Source organism: Moschus berezovskii, chromosome 26, assembly GCF_049115385.1.
Source record: "Moschus berezovskii isolate FMDL1 chromosome 26, NW_MosBer_1.0, whole genome shotgun sequence".
Taxonomy (NCBI): Eukaryota; Metazoa; Chordata; class Mammalia; order Artiodactyla; family Moschidae; genus Moschus; species Moschus berezovskii.
Window position 1 is genome coordinate 48,233,922 of NC_142485.1, and position 16,447 is coordinate 48,250,368.

Sequence of the window (16,447 nt, forward strand, 5' to 3'; positions counted from 1 at the left end):
AAGGAACAGCAAACCAATATACAAACATCTTTCTGTAGGATGTTTCTCTGTAGGAGAGATCCAGTGAGCCTAGGTCTGTCTTGAAAATTCTTGGATGTGTAGGGACACATCCTGAGTGTGAACCTGGATACCAGACCTCAGTGACAAAATTCACATTTTCCTCTCGGTTGGCCCTAAAATGGTGAGAAAGCTATGGTCCTTCAAGGAATGAAAGGCATCAACAGAGAGTGTGTTTTCAGGCCTCTATCTATCAGGAACTGTCTAGATTGTAAGACGTGAGACCTCCAGTCTTGCCCAGATGAACTAACATCCCAACTCAGAGCATGTGTTTCTATGCACTCTCTGAGACTTGTAAACACATTCCTGGGTTATACTGGGACTGCCCATGAGGAAGCAGGCTGTGGGAGTGTGTCTGAGAGTGCCGGGTCCCATACGGTTCTTACCTACATGACATGACATTCCACTGGAAATGGGCCTGTGGCTACAAGTTGCAAGCTGCCTGCTTGCTTCAGAAATCCCAAAGGTCGAAGCAAAGCTAGCGCTGTCAGAAGTAAGAAGACAGCATTTGGATGGATTTTCAAGCAGTTTCTAGGTCACTCTGCTTTAGGGACCACTGAGAGAATAATGAAAATTTTGCCACAGGCCCAGTATGCAGATTCACACTCAGGATATGTGCCTGCAGGTCCAAGAATTTTCCAGACAGACCTAGGATCACTAGATCTCTCCTTCAGAGAAAACGTGATGGAACAGATGTTTGGATGTTGGTTTGCATTTCCCTGTGAGTATGAGGGCATTCCCTAAGGTCACACCCTCAGGGGAAATTGCAACTGAAAAATGACCTCCAAGTGAGCATTTTCAAGTAGTGTGTGACTCTCAGCACACAGGATGCTGTGATCGCTATATTCCTTCAAGGAAGGAAAGGCATTAACAGAGATTGTATTCAGGCCTCTGTTGATCAGGGACTGTCTAGCTTCTAAGATGTGAGACCTCCAGGCTTGCCCAGATTGCCTAACATTCAGAGTCAGGGCAGTGTCTCTCCCTGCACTTTCCGAGCCTTGTAAACACACTCTTACATCATACTGAGACTGCCCATGAGGAAGCATGCTGTGGGAATGTGCCTGAGAGTGCTGAGTGCCGTTCTGTGGTCACCTCGTTGAGGTGACATTCCAGTGCAAATGGGCCCGAGATGAGGACTTGCGAGCTGCCCACTCGCTTCAGAAATCCCAAACGGTGATACAAAGCAAGCACTGCTAGACATAAGAAAACCGAAACTGGATGGATTTTCAAGCAGTTGCTATGCCTCACCGCTTTAGTACCCACCGAGAAAAAACTGAGAATTTTGTCATCACGGTCCAGTGCCCAGGTTCACACTCTGGATGTGACCCAGCAGGACCCAAGAAGTTTCCAGACACACCTGGGCTCTCTGGCTCACTCCTGCAGAGAAAACACATGGAATAGATGCTTAGCTGTTGCTTTGCCTTTCCGAGTGTGTGTGCGCAGGCCTTCCCTATGGTCACAAAGTTGGGTGATATTGCGACTGAAAAATGACTTCCAACCCAACAAGTGTTTTCAAGCAGTGTGTGATTCTGAGCACACAGAAAGCTGAGAAGCCTATGTTCAGTCAAGGAATGAGAAGCATCAGTAGAGAGTGTGTCATCAGGTCTCTCCAGTTCAGTTCAATTCAGTCGCTCAGGAGGAGAAGGGGACGACAGAGGATGAGATGGCTGGATGGCATCACCGACTCGATGGACATGAGTTTGGGTGAACTCCGGGAGCTGGTGATGGACAGGGAGGCCTGGCGTGCTGTGATTCATGGGGTCGCAGACTGAGCGACTGAACTGAACTTTCACTCTCCTCTTTCACTTCCGTCAAGAGGCTCTTTAGCTCTTCTTCGCTTTCTGCCATAAGGGTGATGTCATCTGCATAACTGAGATTATTGATATTTCCCAGCATTCTTGATTCCAGATTGTGCTTCATGGAGATTCCTTAAAAAACTCAACACATGGGTACCGTATGATCCAGCAATGCCACTTTTGGACTCAGATATGGAGAAGAAACTCATAATCTGAAATGACTGTGCGCCCCTGTATCCAGAGCAGCACTCTTATGAGAGCTGAGATGGAGACTCAGCCAGCAAGTTCAGGGGCGGGAAAGAGAAGACTGAGTGAGACAACCAGATACTGGAATCCTCCTCACTCACAGAGCAGAATCAGATAAATAACGTCTTTGAAGCAGCAGAGATGGAGCAAGACACGACCATGCACAGTGAAGTCAATCAGAGAGAGAGAAATATCATTAGATATCACCTATAGGCGGAATCTATCAATTTATACCAATAAACTACTAAACAAAAGAGAAACAGACTTACCAACTGTGACAACCAACTTACAGTTACAAAAAAAGTTAGGAAGAAGGATAAATTAAGACTTTTTCATTATCATATACACTAATATGTATCCGATAGATAATCATAAAGGACATACTGAGTTGCAAAGAGAGCCCTACTGAACACACTGTTCAGAGCAAGAATAGACACAAATCTACATATATCTGAATCAAGTTCCTGGACACCTAAAAAAACATACTATTCCAATATATAATAAAGGCAATGACAAAGAATATTCAAAGAACCATACAATTGCACTCATTTCACATTCCAGCAAGGTAATGCTCAAAATTCAAGTTAGAAGTAGGATAAACAGAGCTCCCCATTGTTTAGGGGGCTATATTGAGCTATTACCATTTGTAACTTTATGGATTCAATCTGAGAGGTTATGAACTGGGTAATAGCATTGAGAATAAATACAAGGGCCAAACAAGAGCGTCACAAAGCACATGAAGAGAGGACAGGTTAAAGGGAGAAGCCACGATGTCCAGCTCCAGATATTGTTCCAGTTACCCCAGGAATTTACTAGTTTCTCTCTCCTTTTTATGGTTCATTTCCCTTAGCTGTTGGCCATGTCCCAAACTATGCCTGATTGGTTTACATAAAGCAGCATTCTTCATTCAAGAAGAGGCAGAGTCCTCCCTTTTCAGCTGTCAGTAGATCTAACTCCCTCCTTTTCTGTAAAACCACCTCAGCCAGGGAATCCAGTTCGTCCTGTAAGGCCACTAAAGATTTGGCTACTCTCTCAATGTCGTCTGTGAAGTCTTTTGATAGTGTACGGTAAAAGGTGGTTGATGAAGCAATTCCTTGTATTCCCATAACTGTCCCAGCCATGGTTCCCAGACCAACAAGTAGGGGTATAAACTGGATAGCTCTTTTTGATGGCATATGTGCTGTGAAACATAGGTTGAGAGTCTGGTTGTTAGGGATAATATTCATCTAGGGACTGAGGAAGGCTAAGGTGCAGATACCCATCTAATTGACAGGTAGACATAAGTAAGCATCTGTCCCACAAACAAAGAAAAGGCCTTGATGAGGGCGGCACCATCTGTTACAGCACAGGACACCAAAAGGCTGCAAAGCAGCCTGTATGTAACAGATAACTGAACACTAGCAAAAGGTTTCCTCCCCATCTTTGGGTTGTCACGGCTATAGCAACTGAGCCTATCACGAAGGGAGGTCAGTTATACTGTGGGGCAATTTAGTTAATAGGGAGAATTGATCATAAGAGACAGCTAATAAGAATGGGGCTTCCACCACAGTGAGATAACAGACAGCTAACTGCAGCTTCTGACCCAAATCCCAATCCCAGGGTGCGACTGAAGCTAGTCCTGTAGCGAACATCATAGCAACAATAGCAATCAGGGGTAGAGTCCAGGGTTGACAATGAAAATCCATTGATATTTTGATAGCCAGACTCTCAAGCTTCCACCATGCATTGACCAGTCAGCTGCCGGCGTGTGGCTGGAGCAAGGCTGTAGAATCCTCAAGCTTCTGCTGTGCGTTGACTAGTCAGCTCCCAGAACAACCAGAGTAGAGCTCAGCGTCCTTCATGGGTGAGGGCCGTTGTCTTTGGAACTGGACCTTGAGGAGGTTTTTGGGGTCCCTAACTGCTTTTCAGGCGTCCTCATCACAGGAAGCTGCTGTCTCCTTGACTCTGGTGCGGTGGATCCAAGGGATGACGCCTGTAACTTTATCAGCAGTAGGGGTTGCCAGGACGATCCTGTGAGGGCATGTCCAAACTAGCTGAAGTGGTTCCTTTTTCTAATCTTTAACCCATACCTCATCTCCTGGCTGACAGGGATGAACCCAATTACCCAGTGAAATGGGTGTCCTTTCTCAGGCGATATGGCAGAAGGCTGCTCCCAGGGCCTGGAGGTTGGGACATCTCCAGGTCAGCTAGTTGTTGGTGGTCTCCCTTGAGCTTTTTGATCACTGGGGGTGGTCTTCCACATAAGATCTCAAAGGGAGAATAGCCTGAGGACCTCGGGGTTCATTTACAGAGGGAAATGAGAATAAGGCAGCTTGTTGTGGCAGCACTGTCTGGGTATTGTCCGGGGGATAACAAAAAGATTTTTAAAACACTTAAAGGCAAAGAAATTCATAATCTGTTATCAAAAGCTGCATTTTAAGAAAACTTTGTTATCTAAACAGAGAGAAGACCAAATTCCAGTCTGGTACCAGCTTACTGTTAATAACAAAATTTGTTTACCTGTTTAATCTTAGAAAGTCTTTTCCATAAATCTTGAAGAACTATCAATATTCTTCTAAAAACATGAGAGTAAAACCATAGAAGGCATGTTTAAAATCTGATTCTATTGCAATTGACAAAGAAACCTGGTCATAACACTTTAATATGGTAACTAGAATTATAATTGACCATATTTCATCAGGGAATATCAGATATATATGAATTTCACATAATTTTAGAATATCTACATTAGTAACATCAACCAGACAGTATAACCTGAAAAGATTTTTCACCCCTTTAACAGTAGTTCCCATGTAGTAATTTAACATGTCCAGTGAACCCAGGTAGCTTAATAGCTCTGTGGGATGTCTCAGGGGCCTCTGAAGCATCCCAAAGTTAGCTAGAAGCCAAGTTATTTAGGAAGTTTTGTCAATAAATATCAAAAGGGTTTATAATAGTCAGGTAGGATCATATAAGTTACCGTGAAATAATAGTTATTTACTCAGCCAAAGTTAACAAAAGATTTCAAAGGTAAATATAAAACAGGTCAATTAAGAGGTAAAAAAAAACACAAATCTATTATTAAAAGCAGTTCAACATCTGAAGAAAGTTTGTCCTCGTAACAGAGAGAAAGGCCGAATTTGTTTTTCCACCAGCTTACTTTAAACTCATTTAGGTAAACTTGATTAAATTTATTTTAAACTTAGTCAGCCCTGACCATGCACAAAACTTCTTCAGGGTCTACCTTCCACAAACCTTTTAATCACTTTCTGTAACAGCCACCTGTAAATCAGACCTACTTTCTTTTCCCTTTATAAAATGTAATTTTATTTTTTTATATTTTCTTTATTAAAAACAAGCATCCTACTTTCTTATTAGATTACCAAACAAACATTAATACTAGATATTTAACATTGAATATTTCCCAGTTCACTTAAATCTGAAATTTATTTAGGTTAATTTTTCTTGTATTTAGAAATGTTTGATTTGTAAGGGCTTACTTTTCCTTCAGTTCAGTTCAGTTCATTCTCTCAGTCATGTCCGACTCTCTGCGACCCCATGAATCATAGCACGCCAGGTCTCCCTGTCTATCACCAACTGCCAGAGTTCACTCAAACTCATGTCCATCGAGTTGGTGATGCCATCCAGCCAACTCATCCTTGGTTGTCCCCTTCTCCTCCAGTCCCCAACCCCTCCCAGCACCAGAGTCTTTTCCAGTAAGTCAACTTGTCGCATGAGGTGGCCAAAGTATTGGAGTTTCAGCTTTAGCATCAGTCCTTCCAATGAACACCCAGGATTGATCTCCTTTAGAATGGACTGGTTGGATCTCCTTGCAGTATAAGGGACTCTCAAGAGTCTTCTCCAACACCACAGTTCAAAAACATCAATTCTTCGGCGATCAGCTTTCTTCACAGTCCAACTCTCACATCCATACATGACAACGGGAAAAACCACAGCTTTGACTAGACGGACCTTGGTTGGCAAAGTAATGTCTGCTTTTTAATATGCTATCTAGGTTGGTCATAACTTTCCTTCCAAGGAGCAAGCGTCTTTTAATTTCATGGCTGCAATCAGCATCCGCAGTGATTTTGGAGCCCAAAAAAATAAAGTCTGACACTGGTTCCACTGTGTCCCCATCAATTTCCCATGAAGTGATGGGACCAGATGCCATGATCTTAGTTTTCTGAATGTTGAGCTTCAAGCCAACTTTTTCACTCTCGTCTTTCACTTTCATCAAGAGGCTTTTGAGTTCCTCTTCACTTTCTGCCATAAGGGTGGTGTCATCTGCATATCTGAGGTTATTGATATTTCTCCCTGTAATCTTGATTCCAGCTTGTGCTTCTTCCAGCCCAGCATTCCTCATGATGTACTCTGCATAGAAGTTAAATAAGCAGGGTGACAATGTACAGCCTTGACGCACTCCTTTTCCTATTTGGAACCAGTCTATTGTTCCATGTCCAGTTCTAACTGTTGCTTCCTGACCTGCATACAGGTTTCTCCAATTAAATTAGAACTCTTTTACAACTTCAGCAGTATTTTCAGAAAAAAAGCTATATAGTGAGACATACATAAATCCAGACAGACTGACTGACTGAGATCTTATAGTTTTCTGTTTGAAATTTACAATATATCTTTGCATCCCAGCCAAGATGTCTGACATGGAGGATGATTTCATGTGCGATGATGAGGAGGCCTACGACCTGGAATACTCTGAAGATAGTAACTCTGAGCCAAATGTGGATTTGGAAAATCAGTACTCTAATTCCAAAGCATTAAAAGAAGATGACCTAAAAGCAGCATTAAGCAGTTTCCAAAAGGTTTTGGAACTTGAAGGTGAAAAAGGAGAATGGGGATTTAAAACACTGTAACAAATAAATAAGATTAACTTCAAGTTGACAAACTTTCCAGAGATGATGAACAGATATAAACAACTATTGACCTATATTCGGAGTGCTGTCACAAAAAATTATTCTGAAAAATCTATTAATTCTATTCTTGATTATATCTCTACTTCTAAGCAGAATTCTGATTTTTTATGTCAGACGGATTTACTGCAGGAATTCTATGAAACAACACTGGAAGCTTTGAAAGATGTTAAGAATGACAGACTGTAGTTTAAGACAAACACTAAGCTTGGGAAGTTATGTTTAGAATGAGAGGAATATGGAAAACTTCAAAATATTTTATGCCAGTTACATCAGTCCTGCCAAACTGATGATGGAGAAGATGCCCTGAAAAAAGGCACACAGTTATTAGAAATATATGCTTTGGAAATTCAAATGTACATGGCACAGAAAAATAACAAAAAACTTAAAGCACTCTATGAACAGTCACTTCACATCACGTCTGCCATCCCTCATCCACTGATCATGGGAGTTATCAGAGAATGTGGTGGTAAAATGCACTTAAGAGAAGGTGAATTTGAAAAGGCACACACTGATTTTTTTGAAGCCTTTAAGAATTATGATGTATTGGGAAGTCCAAGATGAACCACTTGCTTAAAATATTTAGTCTTAGCAAATATGCTATTGAAATCGGGAATAAATCCATTTGACTCACAGGAGGCCAAACCGTATTAAAATAATCCAGAAATTCTGGCAATGACGAATTTAGTAAGTGCCTATCAGAATAATGACATCACTGAATTTGAAAAGATTCTAAAAACAAATCACAGCAACATCATGTATGATCCTTTCATAAGGGAACACATTGAAGAGCTTTTGCGAAACATCAGAACACAAGTGCTTATAAAATTAATTAAGCCTTACACAGGAACACATATTCCTTTTATTTCTAAGGAGTTAAACATGGATGTAGCTGATGTGGAGAGCTTGCTGGTGCAGTGCATATTGGATAACACTATACATGGCCGAATTGATCAAGTCAACCAATTCCTTGAACTGGATCATCAGAAGAGGGGTGGTGCCCAACGTACTGCACTAGATAAATGGACCAACCAACTAAATTCTCTCAACCAGGCTGTAGTCAGTAAACTGGCTTAACAGAGAACAAGCTTTTACAGACATACTTAAGTCATCAGTGCAGAGACATAACCTTTAAATGAAAGGGAATGGCAAAACTATTGTCGGTTGATGTGTCCTGAAAATTATTGGAGTTATGGCAGAAATGTTTTTTTTTTTTTTTTTTTTGATTAACTGGTTTGTGTTTTGCTGCTGCATTTATCCCAAGACAAAAAAAAAAAACAGCTTTAATCTCCATAAGAAAACCAAAATGCCATGGGATTTATGCTCTATTGACATCTTGCCCTAAAACATACAACATCATAATAATTTGCTGTGGGCAACATGACCAGAGAGAAGATTTTTGTCATGATTTTAAATACACTGACACGCTACTGTTGATTAAATTTAAACATGTTTTACCTGCAGAAATTCTCTCACAAATAACCTGCAATAACTCGAAATGCATACCCTTTTGAACACTTCCTTTTCTCATGTATAAATTAAAATGTTTGTGCATTTTGCAAAATAAAATAAAATATATCTTTAACCCCTTTTTTTTCCTTCACTTGAAGTTTTAATTTGCCCAAGACTGAGGTCTCAGGCAAAGCTGGTTGTGTATTTCAAGGACATGGAAACAGTTTACTTCAAGCTTTCCCCAAGGCAGGTCTTTTTATAAGCTAGTTGTTTTTAATTGCATATGCAAAAAGAATTGGTTTTTCAGTTTCCAAAAAGAAAAATTTCTCTCACTCTCCTCAATCAGCAATCACACACTCATAATCATTCAGAGGCTATCACAAAGCTTCCCTTACCCTGAGTTCCCAGGTCTCCCTATCTGATGCTTCCTTTCTAGGAGCCCAAGGAGGTGATCAGTCTCCTCTTCCACCCATTTGGGGTAGGTTCCTGCCTGGGGATCGGCCCTGGGGTCTTACCTTATCCTGTGGCCATTCCTGATGGGTTGGTCCATCCCTCCAATGAGTACAGTTGGAGCTCAGCCGTCGGGAGAGTCGGAATGCTGGTCCAAAAGAGAACCCGGAATACGGTCAGGTGGCTCGCCTCCTCGTTCATCTCGGGGTTCCTTCACTCCAGCCCGGCAAAGCCACCAGTCTGGAGCCTCAAGGGACTGGCGTGGTTGGAACCTCGCTGGGGCCTTCAGAAATGTTGCAGAAACCAGTACTCAAGAAACCAAGCACCATACTTGAAGAGTTGGAGAACTCAGGTTTATTATGCCAGTGGGCTCAGAGGAGTTAACACTCCAAGCTCTGAGCCCTGAACGAAGGGATTACAGAGTTTTAATAGACAGACTGTAGTGGGCAACACTAGGTGTTAATAGGCTGGTTTAGACTAAGGGGTTTCGCACGCATGGGAACAGCGGTCAAGATGGAGAGAGGGAAATCTGACCTGGACAGGCATGATTAAGCAGGTTTGCAGGGGCTGGGTGATTGCAAAGAGCAGGACAAGGGTGTGTGAGATAAACTCCAGTTCCTAGTATTGCAAGTCCCCACTTTCTGAGACTATGTGATCCAGACTTTGCAAGGAGGAAGATGATTACAGAGGCAGAAGGAGGTAAAATTTTAACTTTTCCTCTCCAGGAAGAGAAGGGAATGACAGAAGATAAGATGGTTGGATGCCATTATGAACTCAATGGACATGAGTTTGAGCAAGCTCCGGGAGTTGGTGATGGACAGGAAAGCCTAGCGTGCTGCAGTTCATGGCATTGCAAAGAATCAGACACATCTGAGTGACTGAACTGAACTGAACTGGGCAGCAAAGAGATCAAACCAGTCAATCCTAAAGGAAATCAACCCTGAAGGACTGGAAGGATGCTGAAGCTGAAGCTCCAATACTTTGGCACCAGATTTGAAGAGCTGACTCATTGAAAAAGACCCTGATGCTGGGGAAGACTGAGGTAGGAAGAGAAGGGGGCAAGATGGTTGGATTACATCATCAACTCAATGGACATGAGTTTGTTCAAACTCTTGGATTTAGTGAAGGACAGGGAAGTCTGGTGTACTGCAGTCCATGGGGTTGCAAAGAATAGATGCAATTTAGCAACTGAACAACAATAAAAATGAAATTACCAAAGGAAAAAAAAAAATATTGGGGCGTGAAGAAATGCTGCCATCTTGTAGCCATTCATTGTAACAGCAACTTTTAAGGTGTGTTTGTGGCTCAGTCATGTCTGATTCTTTGTGACCCCATTGATTGTAGACCTCTAGGCTCCTGTGTCCATGGAATTTCTCAGGCAAGAATACTGGAGTGGGTATACATCCCCTTCTCCAGGGGATCTTCCCCACCTGGGGATCGAACCCAGGTCTCCTGCATTGCAGGCAGATTCTTTGCCATCTGAACCACCAGGAAAGCACTTAAAAGGTGTACTGATGGGCATTTAATGTTCACACGACCTGCGGGGCTGTAAGTAAAAGTCACATGCTCTCAAGAAATGTCCTGGGCATGGTCATCGATTTTAAAAAGTCCAATACACAGCAGAAGTTCAAGAAGCCAATTTCAAGAGACATGTTTCACTCACACCCTTTTAAAAAATCACATGAAAAGAAAGATGCCAGCATTGCTAAATATTAGAGAAATGCAAACCAAAATTACACCGAGGGATCACCATAGAGCGGTCAGAATGGCCATTGGCAGAAACCCTACAAAGGATAAATGCTGGAGACAGTATGGAGAAAAAGGAACCCTCCCACACTGATGCTAGCAATGCAAATTGCGAACAGCCACTCTGGAGGACAGAGTGGAGCTTTCTTAAACAATGAAAAGGCCAGTGAAATTAGAATACTCCCTAACGCCACACATAAAATTAAACTCCCAACAGTTTGAAGATCTAAACGTAAGGATGGGTACTATAAGACTCCTGAGGAAAACGTAGGAGAACACCCTTTGATGCGAATCACAGCAAGTTCTATTGGGATCCACTTCCTACAATAAGCAAAAACAAAACAAGAATAAACAAATTGTACCTAATTAATCTCAACAGCACTTGCACAGCAAAGGAAATCCTAAAATAAATTCACTTCTTCTTCTCCAGAAAATAGGTTGCACTGTAAATACAACCGCAAACTGCGTCAAATATTATATTAATGCTTTCCTATTATCCAGACAAAATATATCTTAGAGATGTTTTCTTAGGAAACATATATATATATATATGCCTGATATATATACAGGCAATCAATATATCTCCTCAGATATATATCTGTATTTATATATGTCTGATATATATATATATATATATATCTGTAACAGATATTCAGTCATAAAAGAGTCACCCTCTTGATTTTCTCCTAACCCCCACCTTTACAGATTAAAGTCTTGGTGACCAGTGACTATTTAATAAATACATTTAAGAAGTTGTTGGCTCTTTTAAACAATAACTTGTAATTTTATCTCAGAACATAATTTACCTACAAAAAAACACTTCAAGTGTGGGGAAAGATTGCTTCTGTTTCCCTCAGCTGCAGGGATGACTGCAGTGGGATGCAGTCTCCCCTCACGCATCACCCTGGGAAGGCCTAACCCTTGGTCGTTCACTGGAGCGCAGCTGCAAGGCTGTCCCAAGGCGTCTCGAGCCTCTTCTGTAGAGGGGGACTCAGACTCATGCTCCCCTAAGAGACCACAAAACGTGGACCTAGGAGAGCCTCCTCTGTCAAGGGGGATTCAGACTCGTGCTCCCCTCAGTTCATTTCAGTTCAGTTCAGTCGCTCAGTCGTCTCCGACTCTTTGCAACCCCATGAATCACAGCACGCCAGGCCTCCCTGTCCATCACCAACTCCCGGAGTTCACTCAAACTCATGTCCATCGAGTCGGCGATGCCATCCAGCCATCTCATTCTCTGTTGTCACCGTCTCCTTCCGCCCCCAATCCCTCCCAGCATCAGAGTCTTTACCAGTGAATCAACTGAGGTGGCCAAAGTATTGGAGTTTCAGCTTTAGTATCAGTCCTTCCAATGAACACCCAGGATTGATCTCCCTTAGAATGGACTGGTTGGATCTCCTTGCAGTCCAAGGGACTCTCAAGAGTCTTTTCCGGCACCACAGTTCAAAAGCATTAATTCTTTGGCTATCAGCTTTCTTCACAGTCCAACTCTCACATCCATACATGACCACGGGAAAAACCATAGCCTTGACTAAGAGCCCACAAAACGTGGAGCTAGGAGTGCTCGCTGCAGCCCCCAGGCACCGCATGGTCTCATGAGGAGTTACTGTGGGAACAGAGGTGGTTCAGGCCTACACTCCACATCAGTTCAATTTACCAACTCTGATTTGTGTCCTGAACTGCTTTTCTTTCCTTCTTCTTCTTTTAGAAAGCTATTTTTCTGGTTTTATCTATATTTGCTTATTTATTGGTGTCACAGTATGGTTTTCGGGTTCTTAGTTCCCTGACCACACTGGTGCCCCCTGCAGGGGAAGCAGGGGAATAACCACAAGGGAGCTCCCTGAAACTGCTTGTTGTTCTTGGGGGTGGTTCTGCTGTGTCTGTCTTTCACCCTTTAATTTTACAAGATAACCATTAGAACCAGTTTGCAGTTGAAGACAAAAGGATGATTTTTTCACTGGGAATTAGCCAGTTATTTTGCAAATCCCTTGGGAATTTAAACATTGGTGAGTATTCCTATATGCAAACAGTTATTATATAAGACTAAATGCCATGTTACGTGGTTACACGATGTTGTCATGCAGAATCCACTTGCATACAACAACTTGCACCTGGAAGGACCCAGAAATCCCAGGTCCCACCTTGTCCCAGGCCCTGCACCCACCGAGGCTGGGGGCATGTGGAGAGAATGGTTTGCCCTGCGCCTCCTGTTCTAGGACCACCGGTCCAGGATCCAGGCAGCTGCTGTCCGTCAGCCAGCATACCCAGTGGAATTTCACATCCAGTGGAAAGGATGGACAGAGAAACAGAAAATGACAATGTGGTGTGGCACGTGCTACGAGAGGAGACATTCAGGGGAACAACTCAGACAACAGGAGGGCCAAGGGGGTGTGCAGGGCTGGCCAGACCGGGGTGGAGCTGTAGAGGCTCAAGGAGGTGGACACAAAGGTTTCCTTCAACAGCTACAGGGGTCGGTGCGACCAGGAAACGACCAGCAGGGGACGCTGAGGGGCTGACCAGGCACCAGGAAGAGATGACGGCTGGCCCAGCTCAAGACAATCAGCCAGCACCTTGGGTCACCCAGGCCTGCTCTGGCCTTCTGTTTCCCCAGACACAGGCCACCGAGACAGCTCTGGGCAAAACTGTGTCCTCACCCACCTCCACCCAACTCCCTTCTCACCCACCTCAGATCTTGCTGAACCCAGAGCACCAGGGATGCCCACCATCCTTCCAGTTGAAGCCCACCAGCCAGCCCTTCAAGGTCCTGCCAACAACTCTCATGAGTGGTCATGAGATGCAGCTGGAGTCCAAATAGCAGAGTCCACTCATTTCACCTTGAGTTACTAGGAAACAGCTCTTTACCCATGAATCATACTTTGCATCTGTAGTTTCATGCATTTCTGGTCCTTTACAAAACACATTTTCTTAGGGACTTTTACACCAAAGTGTCTTTTGCAAAGCAAACGTTCAGTTATAACATTTATTTCAGTACAGTTTCATTTTATGTGCATAGATGTGAAAGAGGGCCATGTATAAAACGAGCTGCTTAGTTTGCCATTTCTTTGAAGTCTGAGGCACCTGAGGGTGAGCTCGCCTGGTGTTTAGGATTGTTTTCTTAGAGTACTGTCTTTCCACCTTCATCTCCAGACACAAGGGAGATGACAAAACAGGTCTGCCTGCTGCAAAATGTCTTCAGGAATCTTCAAACCCAGCTTCTTCCAGGAGTTCAAGGTTAGGGACTAGGACAGTGAGAGGATGTGTGTGGGAGGGAACAGCAAGTCACTGAAACCAAGTGTCTGTGGCCAGCCCACCTTCTGTCAGGAGCACCATCTGGAGCCAGTCTCTGCATGGGCTAGCCCTGTGCTGAGACGGGGGAGCAGCTGACCCAGAAACCACCAGCAAAGTGCCTGTGGGACCAACTGTCAGCCCCGAGCCAAGGTTAAACTATAACTACACTTACCTGCATATTTACTGTGACAGGCAATGTGCTCAGTACTCTGGGTGACTGTATTCTCCCCTATTCCATTTTCTATAAACCTGCTTTATGAAGGTATGACTGACATACAGATAGCTGAGTTTGGAGACAGGTTACACCCATGAAGCCATGACCACAGTCTACACCATAAACATTTTTATAATTACCAGTATCATCATCATTTATATGTATTGTAAGACTACTTAAGATAGGATCCATCCTATCAGTAAATTTTAAGTACATGGTGCAGTATTGTGAAGTACAGGAGCCATATTTAACAGCCAACCTCCAGGACTTATTCATCTGGCTTCACTGAAATTTGTGCTCTGCACCAGCACCTCCCAGCTTCTAAGGGACTCAGGAGGGTGAAGTATTGCATTGGGCCTTTATAGCTGGGATTGTAGCAGCAGAGACTTGGTGTCTTCCTGCTCTGTCCAGACCTACTTGAGGTCGGTGAATGCTCTGCTCCCAGCCCCAGCCCCTTGCTCACACACTCTGGTACAGAGCACCGAGTTTGGACCCCACACCCACCCATGCACAAGCAACAGAAGCCCTTGCTCCCTGGACCTCTCTGCTCCTCTTTCCTGTCTTTTCTCCCCCTAGCACACCCCTCCTTGCTTCCCACTGGAGAAGGAGCTGGTGGAGAAAAGTGAAGCCATCATGCTACAACAGCGGCTCACGTGTAGCTGTTTCCTGCCACGAGGGGCTGCTCTGTGTGTCCTGTGGGGTCACACGTTAATCTTCATGACAACCTCGTGAGGGGAGTTCTCATCACTATGTCCACTTCACAAATGAGGGCCTGAGGCGGGACAGTGCAGGAACGTAGCCACTCTCGCACACAATGAGACCCAGACATCCTTAACCTGTGGCTCACCTGTCTCCAGCCACTGCCTCCTCAGGTTCTTGGAGACTCTGCTAGGTCCTTTCCACAAATCCCCTCAAGACTTACAGGCTCTTGACTAATCTATGTGGGCAAGTTACTTCAAGTTTGCCTGAAAAACAACCCCAGGCATGTTTCTATCCAGCTATGAGCACACGGAAAACTGAAGACAGACGGGAAAGCCCAGGTCCCAGCAGACAGGAAGCAGCTGCTTTCACAGGAAAAGCAGAGGCAGACTTTGGGACTGGACAAGAGGAAGTGGGCCTGGGAAGGAGGGGCAGCAAGGCCCCCTCACAGCGCCGTCCTCCACTCAAGCACAAGCCCACAGCAGAGTGCTGGCTCCGCGGTCAACATACGAAAGACGACATGCCCTGCAGGCCAAGGCCAAGCGCCAGCCAACGTCCACAGAGGCGAAGAAAAATATAAAGCAAAGAGCTGTGCTCTTGGTGTTTGCGATTGAACTGTGATGGGCAACACCAGCAGCACCCCTCTCTAGTAGAGGTCTGTGCCCAGAGTAGCGTTCTCCACGGGCAACTGTGGACATTGTGGAGCACTGCTGTTGCTGTTGTTCATTTGCTCAGTTGTGTCCGACTCTTTGTGACCCCATAGACTGCAGCACACCAGGCCCCCCTGTCCCTCACCACCTCCCAGAATTTGTCCAAGTTCATGTTCATTGCATCCGCGATGCTGTCCAGCCATCTCATCCACTGCTGTCCTCTTCTCCTGCTCTCAATCTTTCCCAGCATCAGCGACTTTTCTAGTGAGTCGTCTGTTCGCATCAGAGGACAAAAATCCTGGAGCTTCACCTTCAGCATCAGTCCTTCCAGTGAATATTCAGTGCTGATCTCCCTTAAGATTGACTTGTTTGCTCTTCTTGCTATCCAAGGGACTTCCAGGAATCTTCTCCAGCCTTCTTCGAACCACGGTTCAATTCTTTGGCGTTCCGCCTTCTTTACGGTCCAACTCTTACACCCATACATGACCACTGGGAAGACCGTAGCCTTGACTATATGAACCTTTGCCAGCAGAGTAATGTCTCTACTTTTCAACACATTGTTTAGGTTCATCATCGCTTTCCTGCCAAGAAGCAATCATCTTCTGATTTCAGGGCTGCAGTCACTGTCCGTAGTGATTTGAGGAAGCTGAGAACCACAGAACTCAAGTCTCCCAGAAAGAAGCGTGCCCTGTCTATAGGTTGTACGTTGTTTCAGAAGGTCAGCACTGCTGGCCAGGCCCCAACTTCACACAGGAGGTCAAGAGTCGGGCAGGATCCTTTTGCAAAGCTTCCCCACTAAGCTTCCATTCTAACAAGGTCTTGATTACAGAAATGTATACTCATGCAGATATTTTTACAATGCAGAAAATAATGGAGAGGAAGTCAAAACTCCCTGTGATTCCATCCCAAGACACACTCGCCACTAACCTATGGATCCATGTCCTCTCT

The 16,447-nt window shown here is 44.1% G+C and overlaps 1 pseudogene; it reads left to right on the top strand.

The window, feature by feature from the left end:
• Positions 1-6,727: 6,727 nt before the first annotated feature.
• LOC148773810 (COP9 signalosome complex subunit 2 pseudogene) lies at positions 6,728-8,104 on the top strand (annotated as a pseudogene).
• The last annotated feature ends 8,343 nt before the right edge of the window (positions 8,105-16,447 follow it).